Source organism: Tenrec ecaudatus, chromosome 15 (assembly GCF_050624435.1).
Source record: "Tenrec ecaudatus isolate mTenEca1 chromosome 15, mTenEca1.hap1, whole genome shotgun sequence".
NCBI lineage: Eukaryota > Metazoa > Chordata > Mammalia > Afrosoricida > Tenrecidae > Tenrec > Tenrec ecaudatus.
This window is the reverse complement of record NC_134544.1, coordinates 45,279,094-45,301,816: the sequence shown is the minus strand read 5'-3', so window position 1 is coordinate 45,301,816 and position 22,723 is coordinate 45,279,094. Positions and strand designations below refer to the sequence as shown.

Sequence of the window (22,723 nt, the reverse complement as noted above, 5' to 3'; positions counted from 1 at the left end):
TCCAACGAAAACAGGCCAATTCCATGTACGTATGTAAATATATTCATATATGATGATGGGGAAATGGATTTTTGTGCATATATTTATAGGTTTAGTATTAAGGTAGCAGATGGACATTGGGCCTCTACTCAAGTGCTCACTCAATGCAAAAACACTTTGTTCCATTAAGCTGGCATTCCATGATGCTCACCTTCCCAACAAGATCGCTGAAGACAAAGTGGGTGAGTAAGCAAATGTGGTGAAGAAAGCTGATGGTACCTGGGCTAGCAAAAAATATAGCATCTGGGGTCCTAAAGACTTGAAGATAAACAAGCGGCCATCTAACTGAGAAACAACCAAGCCCACATGGAAGCAGAACACCAGCCTGTTTGATCATAAGTGTCAATAGAATCAGGCATCAAAGGACAAAAAATCATATCATTATGAATGAGGGGGAGTGTGGAGTGGAGACCCAAAGCCCATCTGTAGGAAACTGGACATCCTCTTACAGAAGAGTCACAGGGAGGAGACGAACCAGTCAGGGTGCAGTGTAGCAATGATGAAAAATACAACTTTCCTCTAGTTCTTTAATGCTTCCTTTCCCCCCACCGACTATCATGTTCCCAATTCTACCTTACAAATCTGGCTAGACCAGAGAAAGTACACTGGTAAGAACTGGAAACACAGGGGGTCCAGGACAGATAAACCCCCTCAAGACCAATAATGAGAGTGGTGGTACCAAAAGGGTAAGGAGAAGGTGGAGTAGAAGGGGGGAACCGATCACAAGGATCTACACAGAAAAGTGGGTGAGGGGAGACGTCAGACAGTGTAAGACAGGACAAAATCATAACAATTTATAAATTATCAAGGATTCATGAGGGAGGGGGGATAGAGGGGAAAATGAGGAGCTTATACCAAGGGCTCAGGAAAATATTTTGAAAATGATGATGGTAACAAATGTACAAATGTCCTTGACACAATGGATGAATGGATTATGATAAGAGTTGTACAAGCCCCTAATAAAATAATTTTAAAAGAAAACAAACCAAGGTTCAGTTTTTCATTCAGTTTCCAATTTTACCCTCTTTTAATTTTAATCAGATTCTTAATAGAGCTGGCTTCAGAGACATATTGTCTACGAAAAAGGCAAGATACTTAATTCCTAACATCTTAATACTCCTTCCTCACTACCCAGAAAAGGCTCCATACTTCATAGTCCCGGTTTCAGTCGTAACTTAATGGGGAACCTTTCACAATGTCCAGAGCCTTTGATGTCCTGCAGATGAAGGGACAGATGTCTTCAAATCCCTTGCAGCAAGAACCCACATGGGTGGCACTGACCTTGATTTCCAGATGCAGCAAAACATCTACAATAGGAAACGTGTTGGCATCTGCATCATAAAACTGGAGAAGGCCGGGGAGAAGCTTCTCTTGGCAGCTGGTACCATTGTTTCCATTGAAAACCCTACTGATATCAGTATCATATCTTCCAGGAAAACTAGCCAGTGGGCTCTCCTGAAGTTTGCTGTTGTCATTGAAGCTACTCCAGTTTCTGGGCACATTCGTCCAGGGTCCTTCAATATCCAGATCCAGGCAAACTTCTGGAACTCGAGGCTACTGGTGGCTACTGAGCCAGAGGTGACCACCAGCCTCTCAGAGGTCTCTGACATTAATTTCCCCCCATCCTTTTGTGTAACACAGACCCTCCTACATGGACATTGGCATCCTATGTAATGACAAGGGAGCTCACTTGGTGGGCCTGACATTGTGGATATTGGTCCAGGAAGTTCTGTGCATGGGGTTAGAGGAGCAACATCTCCCGGGAGCACTCGTGGTAGACCAGGACATCCCTCTACTTCTAGAGAGACCCAGAAGAAATTGAAATGGACGAGTAGGCCACTGCTGAAAAGGCTGTGAGCAAGGAAGAGTTTCAGGGGGAATAGACTACTCCTGTTCTGATTTTACTGCTGCTCTGCCCAAGGTCACAGACTGGTCTGAAGGTGTGCTGGTCTGAAGGTGTACCTATTCAACAGTTCCCCATTGAAGACTGGGGCGCTCAGCCCACAACTGAAAACTGTTCTGTAACCCAGACTGCTCAGGCCACTCAGTGGGTGGTAACAATCACTGAGTGGTCTTAAGCTATTCTTCCACAAACCTCTAGAAAATGGAAATAAGATTGAAAGAAAATAAAAACCAGTCTCTAAAAAAAAAAAAAAACCCAAAAAAACAAATTCTTTTTAAAAAAATCCTAATACTCAAGTCTTGGAAATGTGCATTATGTCTTCTTGATATAGAATTAAGAAGACATCCAAGCCCAGTCCAACTCAAGTCTGTAGGGCTGAGGCCTTCTTCAGACTCAGGTAGTTGCAGGCTGATGATGCCGAAGGTTGAGGCGGGAAGCAGGAATATCAGAAGTCAAAGCAGATCCACGCAGGATGATTCAAAGCCCGTGGAAACATGGCAAGGTGCGTGCTGACAGCTCTGAGGGTTGGGCAGCCCACATGGGGCCACCTCCAGAGGCAGGTAGTGTCCAGAAAGCAGGAAGGCAAAGGGACCAAGAAGAGCAGTTCCCAGTGTCTCTCACTCTGATACAGAAAGACTTATTACACCGAGTTGGGGGGTGGGGGGAGTCAGTAGACTGTGACCTTACTGACAGTTTGGACTCCACCCCTCTATAAGTACAAGCTGACATAAAATAATCCAGTTGCAAATGAGTGAACCTCCAACTCGTGGCCACCCGGGTGTTTCAGGGAGATCTCTGTAGGCTATAATCTGTAAGGAAGGAGTTCACTGCATCTTTTTTCCACATAGCCTCTGAGTGGAGTGGAACCATCAACCTTTGGCTTAGCAGCACCCATAGCGGAAAACTGCTTGTGCCATTCCAAGACCAAGATGCTTCCTCAAATATAAAAATCAAACCTATTAACGTGGAATCCATTCCAACTCATGGGCTATCAGCCAGCAGAGTTGTCCTGTAGGGTTTCCAAGAGGGTAACCTTTACATAAGCACATCTTTCTCTACCACACCCTTCTCTGCTGATTTTCTTGAATTACTCAAGTGGCTTAACTGCTTTATACCTCGTTCATATTAGATGAAATATGTGTATTTCCAATAACACCCAGAATAATGACACAGTAAAAATTAATTACAAATTCTAAATAAGCCCTTGTAACAGGGAAGAGATATCACCTGCTAACCTAAAACTCCCCAGGACGGAAGATGATGGCTAGAAAACACTATGCTAAGTGAACAAACTTTAAGTAATCCAGTGAAGGGTAAAGTTTTGGTTCAAAAGGAAGATAATTGATCTTTGCTCTCCTAATATCAAGAAAAATCGATACTTGCAGGCTTTTAAAACAATAATCGCAATGCTGCTTTGCAAACTTTCAGGGAAAAGGGAGGAAATCAAGGGCAGAAGTATATCAACATATGTCCCAAAATGTAACTGTGACAAAAATAAATTAGCTTTCAGACATAAAGAGCTGTGATTCAGAAGTCTTTGTATTAGCCTTTTAATAAAGGTAAAGGGTTTCACTGATCAGATGGAAATCATCCCTTACCAAATTGAATGATCATGTAATTGCCATCTGTTGCAAACATAAAGCTATAAGCTTCAACTCTTAATAATCCTTGTGTTGTTCTTGTTTCGATAGGAAAAATACAATCCATACCAGCATTGTAACATCTATAGAACTAACCTGATTTTTTTCTTATTTGTAGTGTTTTAAACTACAGAAACATAATAAAACCAACCATTATGCTGCCGTCAATTTACCTACTATTGGGTGGGTGTGAAGCAGTAGCCAGACATTTAGCTCAGAGTTCTAGATGGAACTTTCAGTAAGCTAATTACAATTCAAAAAGGCTTCAGACTTTAGTGATGTGAAATATCCATTCCTGTCCGAAGCTTTTAAGATGGCATCTGCCAACTTCATATAAACTGTACACATTCGCTCCTATTTTGTCATTCCTCTGGCTAATTTAAATAAATATTAAAATATTCATCAAATTTCTCAGGAGTTCTTTATTTAAATAGATGAGTTACTGCTTTAACATATCATTTTCATTTCACAAATATCAGCGTATTCACTGGCTTTATTCAGGAAACCTACTAAGAGCCTTTTTCTTCTCAGCCATAAAAAAGGATCCTAACCATAAACGGACTTGCATCATTTCAAATGACAAATAAGAGATTTCTTTCATTTATAATTAGATTATAACGGAAAGTCAAGTCAATTAAAGTAAATGGAAGTTCATTTTTTTAAAAAACTGCAGGGGAGCTAAGAGCCCCAAAGAGTCATTGTAGCATATTTTACATTGCAGAATTGGGAGGCCAAGTCATTTGCTTTGTGAATTTGCAGAGGTTTCCCAGAAGCCTACTCAAATCCACTCATAGGCCAAGGCTTCACTTATTCAACTTATTATCATAATAACATAAGTGACCACTTGCAAATGAAGAATGACAAAGACTTCCTAAACATGGTTAGAGAAATCTCAGGGTCACATTGAAAAGTGATAGAATAAACAGGAGTCTACACCAACACCAAACCAGGCAGAGATAAGTAGGCCTCTTATTCCACCATAAAAGATGATGAGCCTTAATTTTATGCATGAAGATATTTATGTAACAAATCTATTTTTTAATTATGCATTTTACACATAATACAAATTGAGTGTGGGATGAGAAGGCAACTCATAGTTAACATATTCCTAAAGTATTCACTAGAAGTCTTAATGGCATAGAGAACAACTGCTCAATTTTAGCATTCAATTACAAATAAACAGCAAGGTTGATGGTTCAAACCCACCCAGAGTTGCTTCAGAAAGCAATCCTCACCATCAGGTTCCAAAAGATTACAGCCTTAAATGCACACGGAGCATTCCACTCTGTGTGTACAGAACTGCTGTGAGTGAGCATTGACGAGGCAGGCACTAAATACAATAAAGTACTTACTACATGGATATTTTTATAATGCTTAGAAACTAAAAAAAGGCATAAAGAATAACAAATAATAGATTTTACACATGATAGTCCTTTACTTCTGCCCAACTAAATGATGTTGTTGGCAAGTGGCCCTGAGTCCACTGTGTCTCTTAGCAAACTTATACCCCACAGATCAACTCTCAGTCAGGCCTGAGCCATCCTCACCATCTCTGTGAGGATGCATTGTTGCAGCCATGTGTCAATATAACTCTCTGAGGACCGTCCTCCTTTTCCCTGTCCTGATGCCTAACACCCTGGTGGTAGAGTGGTTCTATGTGAGGCTCCTAATGATGAGGTCAGCAGTTTGAAACCACCAGCTGCTCAGTGGAAGAAAGATGAGGTTGTCTGCTCCTACAAAGAATTGCCGTCTCAAAAACTGTATGTGGTATATATGCATCAGGATTGACTCAATGGTAGTAAGTCTGGTGTTTGGTTTACCACTTTACTAAGCATAAGGCCTTTCTCCGCCAAGTGGGCTCCCCGAAGAACATGCGCTGAGGGCTTACCACCTTCCCTTCCTAGAAGCATTCCAGCTGTACTTCTTCCTGTGTAGATGTGTTCCGTTTTCTTACCGTCCACAGGATTTTCCACATTCTTCGCCTACACCACGGTTCAAGGAAGCCTATCCCTCTCCAGTTGTCCCTATTCTTTGTGTGACTTTAACATGCCTATGAGGTCATTGAAAATGTGATACATGGGTCACTTTCATTCTCAAATGATATTCAATCCATGGAAGTAAAAAAGATGGAAATATTAGCCATGAAAACTCTTAGCAAAATCCATAGTTTATAGACATCTTCTGTTTTTCCTCTAGTCAGCCAGCAAATAGGGAATACAAATATTTATTGTGTTAGTCTGAGTAGACTAGAGAAACAAATCCATGGACACATATGGGTATAAGAAAGAGATTTATATACAAGAGCAATTGAACATTGAGAAAACACCCCAGCCCAGTCCAGATCAAGTCTATAAGTATGATATTAGTCCATGTGTCTGATACCAATCTATAAAGTCCTCTTCAGACTCACAAATGCATGCAATGATGCTGGATGTAGAAGATCACAGGCCAGTGGGCAGCAAGTCTTTGAATCCAGTGTCTTTGGAAACATCTCAGTGCTGGCAGGCATCTCTGCATCAGGGTAGGTCCATGTGTCTTGTCAGCTGCTATGGCTCCCAGGGTGTGGCAGAGAGAGTCTCTCCTGCCTCCAAGGAGCAAAGTACCAGATTTTCCAGAATTCTCAGGAGCCCATGCCCACACAGAAGTCCCATTGGCCATCTCTAGATTGACAGCCTAGACTCCACCCCCACACTCTTAATCCTTGAATTGACACCAGATTAGGTGACAACCACATCTATCAAATAAACAAACAAACAAAAATAACCCAGATCCATTGCAAGCTAATTGATTCTGGTTCACAGCAGCCATAGCAAATCTTACTCAAAGCAGACTGCCGTATCTTTCACCCATGGAGCAACTGATGAATTCAAACCCCCCTCCCCCCGTCTTTGCTTAGCCCTTTCATCCCTGCATGACTAGGTGACCTCGAGTGCCTAAGAAACGCCATGAGAGAGCCACTATGTCAAGTGTGAAAAAGCAAAAGTGTTGCTTCGAACGCAAAGGACCCCCTGACCCAATACATGGCATTTTCCATCACAACATTTTTCACCCAACGCAGGTGAAATCAAGATCATGACTAAGGAAGCTCAAAGGAGAGTCGATGACTGAATTTGTGTGGTCGTGAAGAATAGTGAATGGACAATCAACTGGCAGAAGAGCAAGCAGTCAGGCTCTGGCAAAAGACAGCATGTTTGAGAAGTAGAAGGTCCATGAAGAAGAGCAAGACCCTGAGGAGGCAGATGGTCACAGCGGCTGCAGCAATGGGCTCCCGGCGAACCATGATGAGGATGGCACAGCACCAGGGAGTGGTTTCCTTCCCTGTACAAAGGGTCGCTATCAGTTGGAACTAACTTGATGGTACCTAGGGACAGCAAATAGAAAGAAATCAGTACTTCTTTTTCCCTCCCCCAGTCGCCGGAGCCATTATTAAACATTCTTCTCTGGACATTTCATGCAATGGTCTCACACCATATGCATCTTTTTGTATCTGGTTTCTTTCATATAGGCCAATGATTTCAAGACATGTCCCTGTTGTAGCATGTATCTATTCTTTGCATCCATTTGAATGTGAGTCCCAGTCTCAGGAGTTGTGATATTAAATCTTAGTCCAGTGGTTCTCAACCTTCCTAATGCCGCGACCCTTTAATACAGTTCCTCGTGTTATGGTGACCTCCGCAAACCATAAAATTATGCTACTACTTCATAACTGTAATTTTTCTACTGTTATGAATTGGGAAACCCCTGGGAAAGGGTCTTTCGACCCCCAAAGCAGTCACAACCCACAGGTTGAGAACCACTGTCTTAGTCATGATGAGGGAGTCCCCTTCCTGATTTGACAAACTGATGGATGGGACACATGAAAATGTCATGTGTGTCGGAATAGAACTAATCTCACCAGAGTTGTCAGTGACTGTTTGTTTAGTTTGGGTTTGGTTTTTCAGACATAGACAGCCAGGCCTTTCTTCTGAGATAACTCTGGGTGGGATTGAGCCTCAAACATTTTGGTTAGTAATCTAGTGGTTATTCGCTTGTACTACCCAGTGATTCTTAAAGGACAACCCACACTGTCAGGTTCTATGCATGTGCTGGGTACCAAGCTGACTCATGATTTTGTCTTAGAAGCACTATCAAATTCCATTAGGTCCCTTGGGCTCTGCTTCATTTTTTTCCAAGTTAGAGTTAGCTGTCTTCAGAAGCTTGGAGCCTTTGTCGAGGGTCGTATCAGCCCTCTGGGACCTGCTGCCATCTTCTTCTCAGCAGTCAGAGGCCAACAGATCCATCCTGGACCCCTTCCCAGAAAGGGATAGCACCACTCCTCACCTTCTTAGCCCTCAAAGGTACACACTTGTTATTTCAGTCTTTTACACCCATTGCAACTTGTATTCAGTGAATTTAGACAAAAGAGGAGGAAACCTTGTTTCAAGCTATGACTGGAGCAGAGAAATATGGGAGCCTGGTTGACTGACTGGAAGGGAAAATCCCAGGGGAAATGCACAGACAAAAGCACACACAGAGATGTACATATTTCAGCTCATCAGACTGTTCAGGAAGCAGGCATTGGATCCAGGGTATAATGGCATGTTTCTTCATGCCTCGGAACCTGGCTGAGTGTTTCTGTTCTACACCAGCTAATGTTGGTAGAACAAGTTCAGGGTCAATCACATATCTATGCATGGCCAAATAACCTGCCAGGTCACTTTTTCCACATTCAACACACAGAAGAGTGGTAGGTTTGGGAATATTTGTGCTATTTTGAGGGAACTGCCAACCTAGTGCTGCCCAAGTCCACTGCTGAGGTAGTTAGTGTATTATGTCTACCTGGCTGATTAAACACATGTGGGGTTACTTGAAGGGCGGAGGGATAAATGGCTTAGTAAGCTTCGCCTTTGGAGTTCTCGGGTCTCTTGTTTTGTGATGGCCGGACCAGGGTGCAGCTGCCTTAGCCAGTTCCCTGTTTCAGCCAGCAATGTTCACTTCCTGCAAGACTCCCCCAAGGGGAAGCCACATGGACCTACCCCGATGCAGCCCTGGGTGCTGGAGCAGCCATATGGAGACAGACCCCTGCCAGCGCTGAGATGCTTACACACCGCTCACTGACTCGGCTTTACTTCTGCAGTTGGCATCATTGCATCTGTTTTGTGAGATGGAGGAGGACTTCATGGATTGGTGTTGGACATATGGGTTAATAGATTAATGTTGGACTTGTGGACTTGGGCAGCACTAGGTTGGGATGTTTTCTTGATGTGCACTTAACGTTTATATAAAACTCTCTCATACACATGAGTTTCTGTGGATTTATTTCTCTAAAGTACCCAGACTAATACAGAAATTTTCTAAAATTAATAATCATTTAAACTTTGCATACCATGTAGCAATATACTCAAGCTCAGATTTAAATTTATGTTCTATTACTTACTTCAGGTATGATGCTGTGAAGATTTCCAATCCCAGCAGCCACCAACAGGTGAGTACAAACAAATAGCAACTAGAGTCTCAAGGGCCCCTGTGGGTGAAATGGGCTGCTTTCTGAAAGATCAGGGGTTCAATAAACCAGCCATTCTCAGGGAGAAAGACGAAGCTGACTGCTCCCATCAAGATTTACAGACTCAGAAGCTCTGTAGAGAGCCACTGTAAGTCATAATACACACAATATTGGTTTGATTGGTTGACAATATTGGCAATATTGGTTTGGTTGGTTGGTTGACTGTTAAAAGTGAAACCTAAAGTTCTAAACTAGTTCACACAGTCGAACATTTAGACACATTTCCAAATTGCACCCAAACCTGGAATCTTTCACATAATATGTATCAAAAGACTGATTCTGAAACTTGAACACCAACAAACCAGGTTGAATATGTTGACCATTGTTACAAGTTATTTTCTTTTTCTATTGTTGTTGTTGCTAGGAGCTGTCCAGTCAGGACCTACCCACAGTGGCCCAAGGCACAACAGGAAGAAACGCTGCCAGGTCCTCCACCATCCTCACAAATGTTATGTTTAAACCTATTGTTGCCGTCACTGGACCAAGCCATCTTTTCGGGGATCATCCTTTTTTATTGCCCATTTACTTTAGCAGTTACGATGTCCTTTTCTAGGACCTAATATCTCCTGATAGAATGTCTGAAGTACATGAGTCAAAGTCTCACCATTCTCTCTCACAAGGTCCATTCAGGATCTACTTCTTCCAAGACAGAGCTATACATTCTCCTGGTACTCCTTGGGACTTCACCAGAACCGTTGTTCAAGTGCATTGATCCTTCTTTGGTCTTTCTTATTCAATGTCCAACTTTCACAAGCAAATAAAAAAGAAAAATGAAAGAAACCCAAACTCAGCACCATTGAGTTGAGCTGACTCATAGTGACCCCACAGGGCAGCGAAGAATTGCCCCCTGTGGATTTCCAGGACTGTAATTATTTACAGGAGGATAAGATCCCATGTTTTTCTCCAGGAACAGCTGGTGATTTAAAACTGTTGAGTGTTCATATAGATGCCCAATGCATAACCACTATACTCAAGAGGAGGTTAGTGTATTAATATTCAAATTTCTTCATATTTGTTGTTATTCTTACTTGTTATAGAGTCGGTTCTCACTCTAGTTCACCCATGTGGAACACAGCAAAAATACTGCCTAGTCAAGTTCCCTCTTCAGAAGGGTTGACCTGTTTGGATCCATTACTAATATCCTATGTAGTGTATTCCAACCTAGGCTCCTCTCCCAGGAGTACATCAGACGCAATCCTGCATCCTGTTGTGAGCCATAGGACTACTTTTCAAAAGTAGATGGCCAGGCCTTTTCTCCTAGTCTTTGTTACTTTGGAAGCTTCACTGAAGCCAATCTACTATGGGTGACCTTGCTGGTGTATGATGGCATAGCATTAGACAAGCTACCACAGTAAGAAACTTCCATTTAATGCCCTAGAGAATGTTCCCCCTGGTATAAGTGTACCTCTTTAAATTACTCAAATTATATACCTGGTAAGTAGTTTTAACATATTCTTATTAGCATATAAAATCATTGATTGTCAGTCACCCTTTTCATTTAGAAATGTTTCTCTGTAATCTTATAGATGTTCTTTCCTAGCTAAGCAAATTATTTGGATGTTTTTAAAATTTTTAATTAAAAGTTTGCACATCGATTTCAGAGATCAAAGACTTTTGAGAGATTTATACCAATAAAACAGGATTTCTAAACAACAACACATGCCTACTACACATCTGATTATTTGAATGTAATATAAGTGGTAGTTACAAATCTCAAAATTTTAGATGCTGCAGAAATGTCAAGCCACATTGCATCTTGGAAATGTAAAAGCATTCCTATATTTATCCTTTCGTGGGAAACTTCATTCTGGTTTCTCAAGTACTGATTTATTCTTCATAAAACCTTACATTGGTGTCTGGTCCAACTTGTGTTCTTTTACTCCAGAACTCAATATGTGGCTTCTCTTGGTCATCACTACAAGTCTCTGAGAGCTAGAGAGAGAGTTTTGTTTCCTTCTTTTTCTTTTGATTAACCATTTTGCCTAGGGCTCTGAACAAATTGGGCACTCAATAAAAATCATTAATTGTCGCATTCACATAACTGGAACCTCCTGTATTCTCAACATCTGCCACCTGCATGAACAGTCCTGCCTTTGAGAACTCACTGGACCAATGCTGACAGAGATGTGGCAAAGGCTATAGAGGGAGCTACAGTTCACTCTGCCAGTGGCCAAGTGCTGTGAGGCTTTAAGTTCTGTTGAATTTTCTGAGAGAAAAACATTTTGGCTATGCTAGTAACATCATATTAATTATGTTAATTCACATAGCGATGCCTGTCCAACTCAATTTTATTACGAACACATAAAATTGCTCATGAAGTCACACAGCAAATGTTTCTCTAAAGCGATGTGAGAATATGAAGTTGTATTCTTTCTTTGTCCCCACAGCACCATTCATGTTGCCAATGTGTCAGAATCTGTAACAACTCACTTGCAGTATTTTTTGTCCATGCATAAGTCAGTGTTATATTTAACAACCCTTCATGATTTGAAGTGTTCACTTCTTAACCATAGTTGTCATTCTGGCCATCTCTAACCATCTTTTGGCATCAGAGAGTCACAGAAGAGCCATCAATAATGAACTAAGAGCAAAGAAAATTACTTTTGCACTAGAGAGATTAAAAGGGAGATCTCTTGATGAAAAAGAGGAAAACATAACATCAATTTTAGACCATATAAGAAAAGTCCAACCTAAGTTGAGCTCTAACACTGTTTTAATTTTGGTTTGTGCAGTAGTTACATAATTTCATGTCAACTTGATAAGGGTGTATAGGAGTGGAGTCTACCCCATCAATCAGGTCACAGCCTAATGATGTCTTCTTATGGTATGGCAACATTCTCACAAGGATTCTGGGAACTTCCTCTCTCTTGATGCTGCCACCAGAAGAAGCAGGCCACATTCTCTCTCTGTGTTTCACTTTACTGCTGTTGAGACACTCTGAGATCTGAAGGAGTCACGTGGAGACCTGCATGAGCGCTGAGAGGATTCCACTGACACTGGATCCACAAGACTTTTCATCCACCAGCATATGATCTCCCTGCCTTTAGCATCATTGTATGTGCTGTGTGAGTCTGAAAAGAAATTTATAGACTAATGTCAGACATATGGGACAATATAAAACTTATGGATTTGATCTGGACTGGGCTGGGATTTTTTCTCAATATACGATTGCTCTATGATATAAAGCTCTCTCATGCACATATGAGTCTCCCTGGATTTGTTTTTCTAGTCAACCCAGACTAACACAGTTTGCTTTTGATGGGCAGGGGAGAGAGGAAATAAAAAAAATCTTAAAGAACATGAACTTTGATTAAATGCAAATTTTGATCGAAAATATGATTCAGTTCCATATTACAGTCCATAATGGAGAGATACAAAGAAACCCAGCACATGTTTAAAAAAAAAGACAAAGAAACAAGGAACAAAAGACACAGAGAAATGCATTCTCCCTCGCCGCCCCCCAACCCCCAACCTAAAGAAAGCCACCACCATCTTGTTGGCTGCAGCTTGCGGTGACTCTATAAAACAGTGTGCACGTGCTTCAAGATACGCCCCACGCTGACCCGAGTCCCAGAAGACCCTCTTCTCTGTCTCCCTCCAAGTGGCTGCTTGGTTTGAACCAACATCCTCTCAGTTCACAGCCCAGCCACACACTGCTGGGACGTCTTCAGAGGAATATAGATACAATTACCATTAGAAACCATTTTGACTTTGTACACTCTGGGAATATTCTTCCCAAAGCTTTGGGACCTTTTTTGGTTCTTGCTCTAGGAGGGATAAACCACACCAAACACACTGCCATCAAGTAGGTTACCACCCAAGGTGACCCTACAGAGCAGAGTGAAACTACCTTTGTAGGTTCCCAGATTTCAGATGCTCATCTTCCTCTGGGGGAGCAACTGGTGATTTCAAACTGCTGACCATCCGGTTAGTAGGCCAGCACATCCATTCCAACATTCGGCACCTAATCCCTTGGGATTAGAAAAAAAGGAGCCATATTCTGAAAATTGGATATTGACAAAGAAAACCATTCCAGTATTTTTAATAAAGCTACTTTTATTATTAAATTACAATGGTAATTGCTAACACTTGATTTGAGCAGCAATAAGTTAATTATTGAGCTGATGGTAATATATCAATCAAAACAAGGATTAGTGTGCAATTAGAGAAAGAGAATAAAATGGATTAGGGGTAAGTCAAGAGTTTCTAAAAGTAAATCCAAATAAAATCCTAAGCAACAGTATAAGCACATTAATAATTATTAACATTACCCAATAATTAATATTAACATTACCCAATCCTACAAATGTCTATAACAAATTCAGCATGACAACCAAATACACAGTGTGTCAGTAATGAGTCCCAATTATTATTCAAAGGGTTTGAATCTTGGAAGGAGAAAGCAAGAATTATTAAGCAAAGGCAAGCTAGGGCAGTAAACATTCATAACATTATTGTGATTCATATAAAAATGCCCATTCCATTAACACTGCCACTGAGTATGCATCCTACTTCCCATAACCTCAGTTGCTCTATAAATGGTCCCCTAAATATCAAAGATGATATATTGACTTGATGATTAGATTAGGGCTTTGATAAAAAGTGATTAGAAGAAGCAATGGAAACATAAAATGTCCTGGAGGAGTTTTAGTTGAAGAAAAAATACATACTCAGCTTTGTAATGCAAAAACTCATTTAGTTTATTGCAAAGTAGTCATGGCAGGGCCCACAAGACCTACAGCCAGCCACTTAGCACTGGAGAATCAGAATCAATGCTGTGCTAGGGTCAGAATCAAACTCGGTAGGCTTTAGAGACCATCTCAAGAATAGATTGGATGCAGTGAACACTAATGAAAGTAGACCGGGCAAGGCATGGAAGGACAGCAAAAACACCAGGCATGAAGAAAGTGAGAACTCATTTAAAAGACAGGACTAAAAGAAAATACCAAAACAATACACAACTGGCTCGGAAATTTTCTCCTGAATGTAGAGTAGCAAAAGCAACTGGAAAAAATGATAAAACAAAAAAGTTGAACCAAAGATTTCAAAGGGTGCCGGGATAGGGCCAAATACGACATTGTAGTGAAATGTGCAAAGACAAGGAGTTAGAAAACCAAGAAGGAAGAAGATACTGGGCATTTCTCTAGTTGAAAGAATTGAAGAAAAAAATTCAAACTTCCAGATATACTATTGAAGGATTACATGGTAAAAGCCATCACTCAACTGTTCATTTGTCATATTGTGGCAGCTTTTGTGTTGCTGTGATGGAGGAATCCATGCTACTGGTATAACAAATACCAGCAGGCTCTCTGAAAAAATTCCATGGTGGCCAATTCTGACCTCCTCTGGCGACATAAAGTAGTAGGTGATTCCAACTCCACACCTGCTTGAGGCTGAGGGCCTTTGGACAAAAGTCAAACATGGCTCGGTCCTACACCTGTTTTTAAATCCTATTCAGACACCAACCATCTTTCCTATAGCACTCTATTTCTTTGCTAGGTTTGGTAATTCGCTGCAATGACCAAGTAGAAGTTGCGGACAATATTTGCAATTCCAGGGCTTATTAGAAAAGCTAAATGTTACAAAATGTTGAGCTCTTTTGTTTGCAACATCTCTTCTCAGCCACTCTGGCAGATATATCTCTTTCTGTGCCTCCATCTCTCAGTCACGTGGTCCCTTGGTCTCTTCTTCCCAGTCTTGCTGCTGTTCTCTGCTTTTTCCCATAGAGTCAGTGTGGCTTCTTGGTTCTGTCTCATGATCCTTGCTTTGCTGCCTCTGGTGTCTCTGATATCTACTTCGTGACTTAAAATGAGAAGATGTAACAAAGAACAACCATTAAGAATCTAAATGTTTAGCAGATGAAGCATGAGTCTCAGAATATTGCAAGACATCAAACAGAAAAAGAAATGGGGTGCATGAAAATTGATATCCCAGGTGTCAGTGATATGAAATGGACTAGTATTGGTCATTTTGAGGCAGTTAGTCATGCTGGGAATGATAAATCCAAGATGAAATGGCATTGTACTTCAAGGACATTTCAATATCTATATGGAAATAAAATGCTGTATGATAGGATCATATCTATATGCCTACAAGAAATTCCAACCAATGCAACTATTATTGAAATGTATGGTTCAAACATTAAAGCTAATGATGAAGAAACTGAAGAATTCAATCAACTTCTTCAGTCTGGGATTCATCAAACTCAAGATGTATCAATAATTACTAGTGATTAGAATGTTAACGTTGGAAGCAAAGAAGAACAATCAGCAGTTGGAAAAATATGACCCTGGCAACTGAAATGCAACTGGAGAGTACTTGATAGAATTTTTCAAAACTAATGACTTCTTCAATGCAAGTATTTATTTTCTATAACACAAAAGGTGGCTGGGCATGTGGTCCTTTCCAGATGGAATACACAGAAATTAACTGATAATGTATGTGAGAAAAGATCATGGAAAAGTTCAATATCATCAGCTAAAGAATGTTTGGGACGAACTCTGAAACAGCACATAAATTTTCATATACAAGTTCAGATTGCAGCTAGAAATAAAAATTAAAACAAGCCACAAGATTCCAAATATGGTCTTGAGTGTAACCCCCTAGAATTTAGAGAACATCTCAAGAAAATATTGGATACATTGAACACTATGGACATAGGATCTCATGAGTTGTGGGATGACATCAAAAATAACAAACATGGAAAAAACATAAGGTAATTTAAAAGATACGAAAATTTAAAAGGCCAATATTAGAGAGAAAAAAAGAAAGAAAAGATGTTGGTAGTTACATAATTTGGTGCCAACTTGAGACGATGAAGATTGAAGGGGTGGAGTTTAGTTTATCAACCAGGTCGCTGCTTGATGACCTCATTTGAAGGGACTACAGATATAAATAGCTCGCTGGAAGTAGAACACACACACTCCCTGCTTCGTATTCCTGATGACAAGACACATGGAGCCATGCTAGAACCTTGGAGCTAGAGGAACCATGTGGAGACCCACACCAGTGTGGAGATGCTTCCACCACCACTGGATCCACAAGACTTTCCACCCCCTGGCCTGTGATCTTCCTGCACTCAGTGTCATTGCATGTTTCTTGAATCTGAAGAAGAATTTAAAGATTGGTATCAGACATATGGGCTAATATCAGACTTATGGACCTGATCTGGACTGGATTAGGATGTTTTCTGAATATTCAACTGCTCTTGTATATGAAGCTCTTTCTTATACACATATGAGTGTCTCTGAATTTGTTTCTCTAGTCTATCCAGACTAACACAAAGACCAATGCAGGAAGAGACTGAAATTGCTTTTGAATATAGAAGAGCTAAAGTAAACAGAAGAAAGGATGAAGTGAAAGAGCTGAACAGAAAAATTCAGAGGCCAGGTCAAGAAAACAAAGCATTCTGGTGAAATGTACAAAACCCAGAACTTAGCCCAAATGGAAGAACATGGTCAGCATTTCTCAAGCGCAAGGGGTTGCAGAAAAAATTCCAGTTGCAATATTGAAGGGTTCTGAGGGCAAAATAGTGAATGATGTCGGAGGCAACAAGATATCATGGGAAGACTACCCGGAGTCACTGTTCAAAAACAATTGGTCAATCTTCAATCATCTTCTCACAATTAACCGTACTGAAAGAAATGCAAGCAGCACTGAAGGGACTAACAGAAACAAGCTTCAGTCTCAGCAGAACGTCCTTGAACTGTTTCAACAAGCTGAAGGAACGTTGGAAGCACTCACGTGTCAATCCCAAGAAATTTAGCAGGCAGCTAAGTGGCCAACTCCATAGAAAAGATTTGTATTTGGACCCATTTGACAAAAAGGGACCCAATGGAGTGTGGAACTCATCGGACAATATCATTCATACCGCATGCAAGTAAAATTTTTCTGTGCTAATTCAGCCATCAATATAGAGCGGTCAGCAATTCAAGCTGGATTTAGGAGAGGTCAGGGCAGGAGAGATATCATTGCTAACAACAGATGGATCTTCTTTGAAAGTAAAGAAAGCCAGAAAGACAAGAAATAAGATGAAAATTTGGAGAAAACGTGTCAGATACAGATTTACTGACTCTTTACTTCATCTATAAATACATGAAGAACACCTACTATTTAGTAAAAAGCTAAACAGAGAGAGCCGTCAAAATGCAAATAAGGCTTGAATAAACTTATCATCAAAGAATAGATATGTGGCCACTAAATGAAACTCCACTCCCAAAAGAAATGAAAATAAAAGCCATAGGAAGTACCACTTTGTCCACACTAGAACGTCTATGATGAGGGAAACAGAAATCAGCAGGTGTTGGCAAGGTGTAGCAAAAATCCAATCCCTCGAGCATTGCTGTGAAATGACGTTGCTATTGTGGAAGAAATTTGGCTAAGATGCGGTATAAAGTAAGGCTATCCACTCTCTCCACATTATCCAATACTGTGACTATGAAATGGCAATACGGTGATCCTTGCCGTGATAAAACATGTTCTCCATCTTAATTATGTCAATATCAGTAATTTCTCAGCTAAATGATTTACTGTAGTTTTGCAACACTGGAATAACTGCCATTATTGGAAACGAGGTAAACTATTCATGGAAATTAAGGACACAGAGAGTATTTCATATAATTACATAAGAATTTACAGGAGTTTCAAAATACATTATTTTTAAATAGAAAATTTTGTGATCTACATATTTCATACTATGCCAAGTTGTTTGTCAAGTGTGAAACGGTAATAGGAACAGAGTTGTGAAAATATACGGCCTTTGGAAAAAAACACTTGAAGATACAAACTATAAATAAAAGTAATTCTTAACTCTTGAAAATTGGGAATTCAGAACATTTAGGAGACAAAAAGCGATGATTGCTAAAAGCAGGGAAACAAAGACTTGGGTCTATATGATCACTGTATATCTGGTCTCAAAACTGATAGGTCAGCTTGGAGTTATCTCCTTAAGAAAGAGGAAAAATGAACACTTTAATGAATAATCTACATTTAAAGGCCCGTGTGGGGCACTTGGTTAGTTACAATCCATATTTGATTGTAAGTCAGATTTGTGCTGTACAAATTGTAATTCCATTAAAAATATTTTAAATATAGGACATTTTTCTTCCATCAATTTATTACAATTTCCAAATCATTTACCGTGAGTTTTCTCAAGGTCAAAAGCAATGCAGATAAAAAAAACTAGCTAAATTATCTATAAATCTCTATGCAAATAATTTTTTAAATCTCTATGCAGCTGTGGTTAGTCAATTGTCAAGCCCCTTCTTGAAGTTAAAATGAATGTGGACATTATTTTCACTGCTGTATCAAGTTGTTAAATACTACTCAGTTCTGCACCATCCTCAGGAACAGCTCCCTGTTTAACTCCATGGTTGGAAACAGTTTATCAATTAATCTCCCTCAGGGTCTTTCTCTTCTCTGTTGACCTTCCACTTTACCAAATAGAATACGCTTCCCCAGAACCTGGCCCCTTATGGTAATAGGTGTTGTGTCAGCTTGGCTGGGTTAGGATCCTCCCAGGATGTGACCTGACACAATGTAATTCCTTCCAGGATGAGATCTGTAAACAGCCAAGCAGTTGTGGAAAGAACAGAGCAGAGCTATTCAAGTCAGTTCCCACTCAGGGACCCTAAGCCCAACACAATGAAATGCTGCCCGGCCCTGTGACCTCCCCAATTGTTCTTAGATTCCTGGCAGCTATTGTGTCAATCCATCTGGTTACGGACTTTTTTTATTTTTTGCTGCCCCTCATTTTTATCAAGGAACTATTCTTTTTGATAACCTGCCCAACATACAAGAGACAGTCTCTCAGTCCTTGCTTGTACAGAGCACCGTGATTAGAAGTCTTCCAAGATAGCTGTGTGTGTTCTTTGGCATCCCATGGTGTTTTCCATACTCCTTGCCAGCACCATAGCCAAAGGCATTGATTCTCCTTCGGTCTTCATTATTCAATGTCCAACTTTCACATACATGTGAGGTGACTGAAAATAGCATGGCTTTAATGCAGAGAGGACCATGGGCTAGCCCCACCTTGAGACCCGATGGCCCCTTACTGATCAACAGGGCTACAGGGGACAGCACAGGAGACACAGTGCAGGTATTATGTCCAGTCTGACACGCCCTGCCCACCTACACACACACCGGAATTAAACACAAAGGTAGTATAACAGAGCAACAAGGGGAATAAAGCAATGAAGTACCCAAGAAATCCCACAAATAGACTTTGGAATGGATGGGCAGGGCGTGGCACTTCCCCAGATCCGGTTGGAAAACATTCAGAAGGGTCAGCAGACATACTTGGAACTATTTATAGGATTCCTTTTCTTTCTTTCTTTCTTTCTTTCTTTCTTTCTTTCTTTCTTTCTTTCTTTCTTTCTTTCTTTCTTTTCCCTTCTTTCTGTTTCTCATGTCTATCCGTATAAGATAGGCAGGATAAACCAAACTATCCCAAGGAGAAAATAACTGGCCAATGGCCAGAGAGGGACATTGGAGAGGAGGTGGGAGAAAGGGAGGGGGGAGCCAGCAAACTCAAGGACAAGGGAACAAGAAGATATCTAAATTGATGGTGAGGAGGACATAGAATGCCTGGTCTGGTTTGATCAAGTACAATGTAGTTGAGAGAAAGTTCAGAGAGTTGAATGAAGGTCGAACATGAGGGTGGGACAAGAGGAAAGTAAAAAAGAAATAAAAGCATTAGGAGGCAAAAAACCTTTATAGAGGTGTAAATATAGCCATGCACATATGTAACTATATTAATAGGGATATAGGTCTTGTACATATATTTAAAAGTTAAGTATTAAGGTAGAAAATGGGCATTGGGTCTCTACTCAAGTACTCCCTCAATGCAAGAACACTTTGTTCTAATAACTTCGCATTCTGTGATGCTCACCTTCCCAATCAGATCACTGAAGTAAAAATGAGTGCATAAGCTAATGTGGTGAAGAGAACAGATGGTACCTCCTATCAAAAGACATGGTGTCTGGGGTCCTAAAGGCTTGAAGCTAAATAAGCAGCCATCTAGTAGAGAAGCAACGAGCCCACATGGAAGAAGCACACCAGTCTGTGGGATCATGAGGTTTCAACAGGATAGGGTATCAGGTATCAAAAGACCCAAACAAACAAATATATTCACACAAATGATGAGGATCAGAGAAGAGACGTTAATCCCACCTGTAGACAATTGTACATTCCCTCACAGAAGGACCACAGGAAGGAATGAGTCAACCAAAGTGCAGCATGGTACCAACTGAACACAAAACATCTGTCTAGTTATTTAATACCCCGCCTTGCGCCCACTATCATGACCCCAGTTCTATCTTACAAATCTGGCTAGAACACTGGTATAGATAAGAGATCTCAACACATAGAATCCAAGACAGATAAACCCCTCAGGAACAGAAATGGGAGTAGAGATGCCATGAGGGTAGGGGGAAGGTGGGGTAAGAAGGGGCAGAAATGAGTAACTGCCTATAATGATAGATGTATAATCTCCGACCCAGGGGGACGAACAACAGAAATGTGAGTGAAGGGAGACAGTGGACAATATAATATTTGAAAATAATTTTAATTTATAATTTATCAGGGGTCCCCAAGGGTGGAGAGGGGAAAAAAGAGGAACTAATACCAAGGGCTTAAGGAGAAAGAAAATGTTTTGAAAATGATGATGGCAACATATGTATAAGTGTGTTTGGTACAATTGATGTATGGATTGTTATGAGAGCTGTAAGAGTCCCCAATAAAATGATATATTAATAAAAATATCGTGTTTTTTTTTCAGAAGCAGCTTAGTTCTCAAAGTAATGTCTGTTTTTCAACACTTTATTTTTTTAAATCATTTTATTGGGGACTCATACAACTCCTATCACAATCCATCCATACAGCAATTGTCTAAAGCACATTTGTACATTCATTGCCCTTATCATTCTCAAAACATTTGCTCTCCAAGTAAGCCCCTGGCATCAGCTCCTCATTTTCCCCTCCCTCCCCCTTCCCCCTCCTCCATGAACCCTTTATAATTTATAAATTATTATTTTGTCATATCTTACACTGTCTGACGTCTCACTTTAAAGAACTATTGTGCAGTAGCTTTGTCCAACACAATGTGTCATTTGATCTCTTGACTGCTACTTCCATGAGCACTGATTATGGTTCCAAGCAAGACAAAACCCTTGACAAGTTCAATATTTTCTTCGTGATCATGATGTTTCCAGTGGTCTAGTTGTGAGGATTTGGGTTTTCTTTACACTGAGTTTGTAACCCATAACGATGGATCAGCCTTGAACTTCACCAGCAAGTGCTTCAATTCACCTCACTCAGTAAGAAAGGTTGTCTCATCTGCATATTGAAAGGTGTTAATTAGCCTTTCTCTATCTTGATGCCACATTCTTTTTCATGTAGTTCAGCTTCTCTGTTTAATTTCTCGGCATAAAGATTGAGTTAATATAATGAGAGGATGCAACCCTGTCACACATCTTTCCTGATTTCCAGCCACGTAGTATACCCGTGTTTTGTTTCCAGAACGACCTCTTCATCCATGTTCATGTTCACCATGAGCACCATGAAATGTTCTGAAATTCCCATTCTTCTCAAACCTATCCATTGTTTGTTGTGATTCGCAACTTGAATGCCTCTGCATAGTCAACTACACCTCTTTCTGGTATTCTCTGCTTTCAGCAATGATCCATAGGACAGCAGCAATGCTCTCCCTTGTTCCGCATCACCCTCTTAAATCTGCTAGAATTTCTGGCAGCTTCCTGTCAACAGATGGCACCCAACATTGTTAATCATTGTCAGCCACACTTTATTTGCATGTGACAACAATTTGTTCTTTAGTTTGCACATTCTGTTGGATTACCTTTCTTTAGACGAGATAAAAATATGGGATTTCCTCCAGTCAGTTGTCCAAGTAACTGTCTTCCCAATTTCTTGACATCGATGAGGGAGTGTACGTCCAGGGCTATATCAGCTTGTTGAGACATTTTATTTTTCAGACCATCACTTCCTGGAGCCTTGTTTTTGGCTAATGCTTTCAGTGCACTTGGAGTAGTTCTGTCAGTCGGTACTGTTGGTTCTTGGTCATGTGCCATGTTTATAGAGGTAGAGATATATAGCGTGGGTTAAAGTTTTGCTTCTCTGGAGAGCCCAGACTAATACATTTCTGAAAACATATCTAAAGTCCTTGAGATGAAATCTTTCCAGCCTTATTTCTAAAGAGCATTATGGCTGTGTGTACAAGATGGCTTTAGCATTTTGTGGGAAAGTGTAATTAAATGAAAATGGAATTTTGTGCTTTGCCTTGGAAACACCATAAAGATCCTGGTTATGACAATAGGCCACTGGCATACGGGTATTGTAAGCACAAGCCCGATACATTGCAGCTGAGGCCCACATTGTCCAAGTCATGGTGACTATCTGCAACTCACTTCAAAACAAGGAGCACGTAAGGCCAAATGTAAATACCCAGATGCCAAAAAATCCACAACTCCTAGAAGTGGGGCTTTATCAAGTTTAATGCTGATGAGCTTGAAGGCATGGTGGCTGAAAAATCTCTCATTTTAGTTGGTTGTGTATCAAATGCATTCACAATTGTGGCCCCTTGGG

General features: G+C 40.5%; 1 pseudogene; it reads left to right on the top strand.

The window, feature by feature from the left end:
* The first annotated feature begins 1,234 nt into the window (after nt 1-1,234).
* On the top strand, nt 1,235-2,117 carry LOC142427825 (small ribosomal subunit protein uS2 pseudogene; annotated as a pseudogene).
* Nucleotides 2,118-22,723: the final 20,606 nt, after the last annotated feature.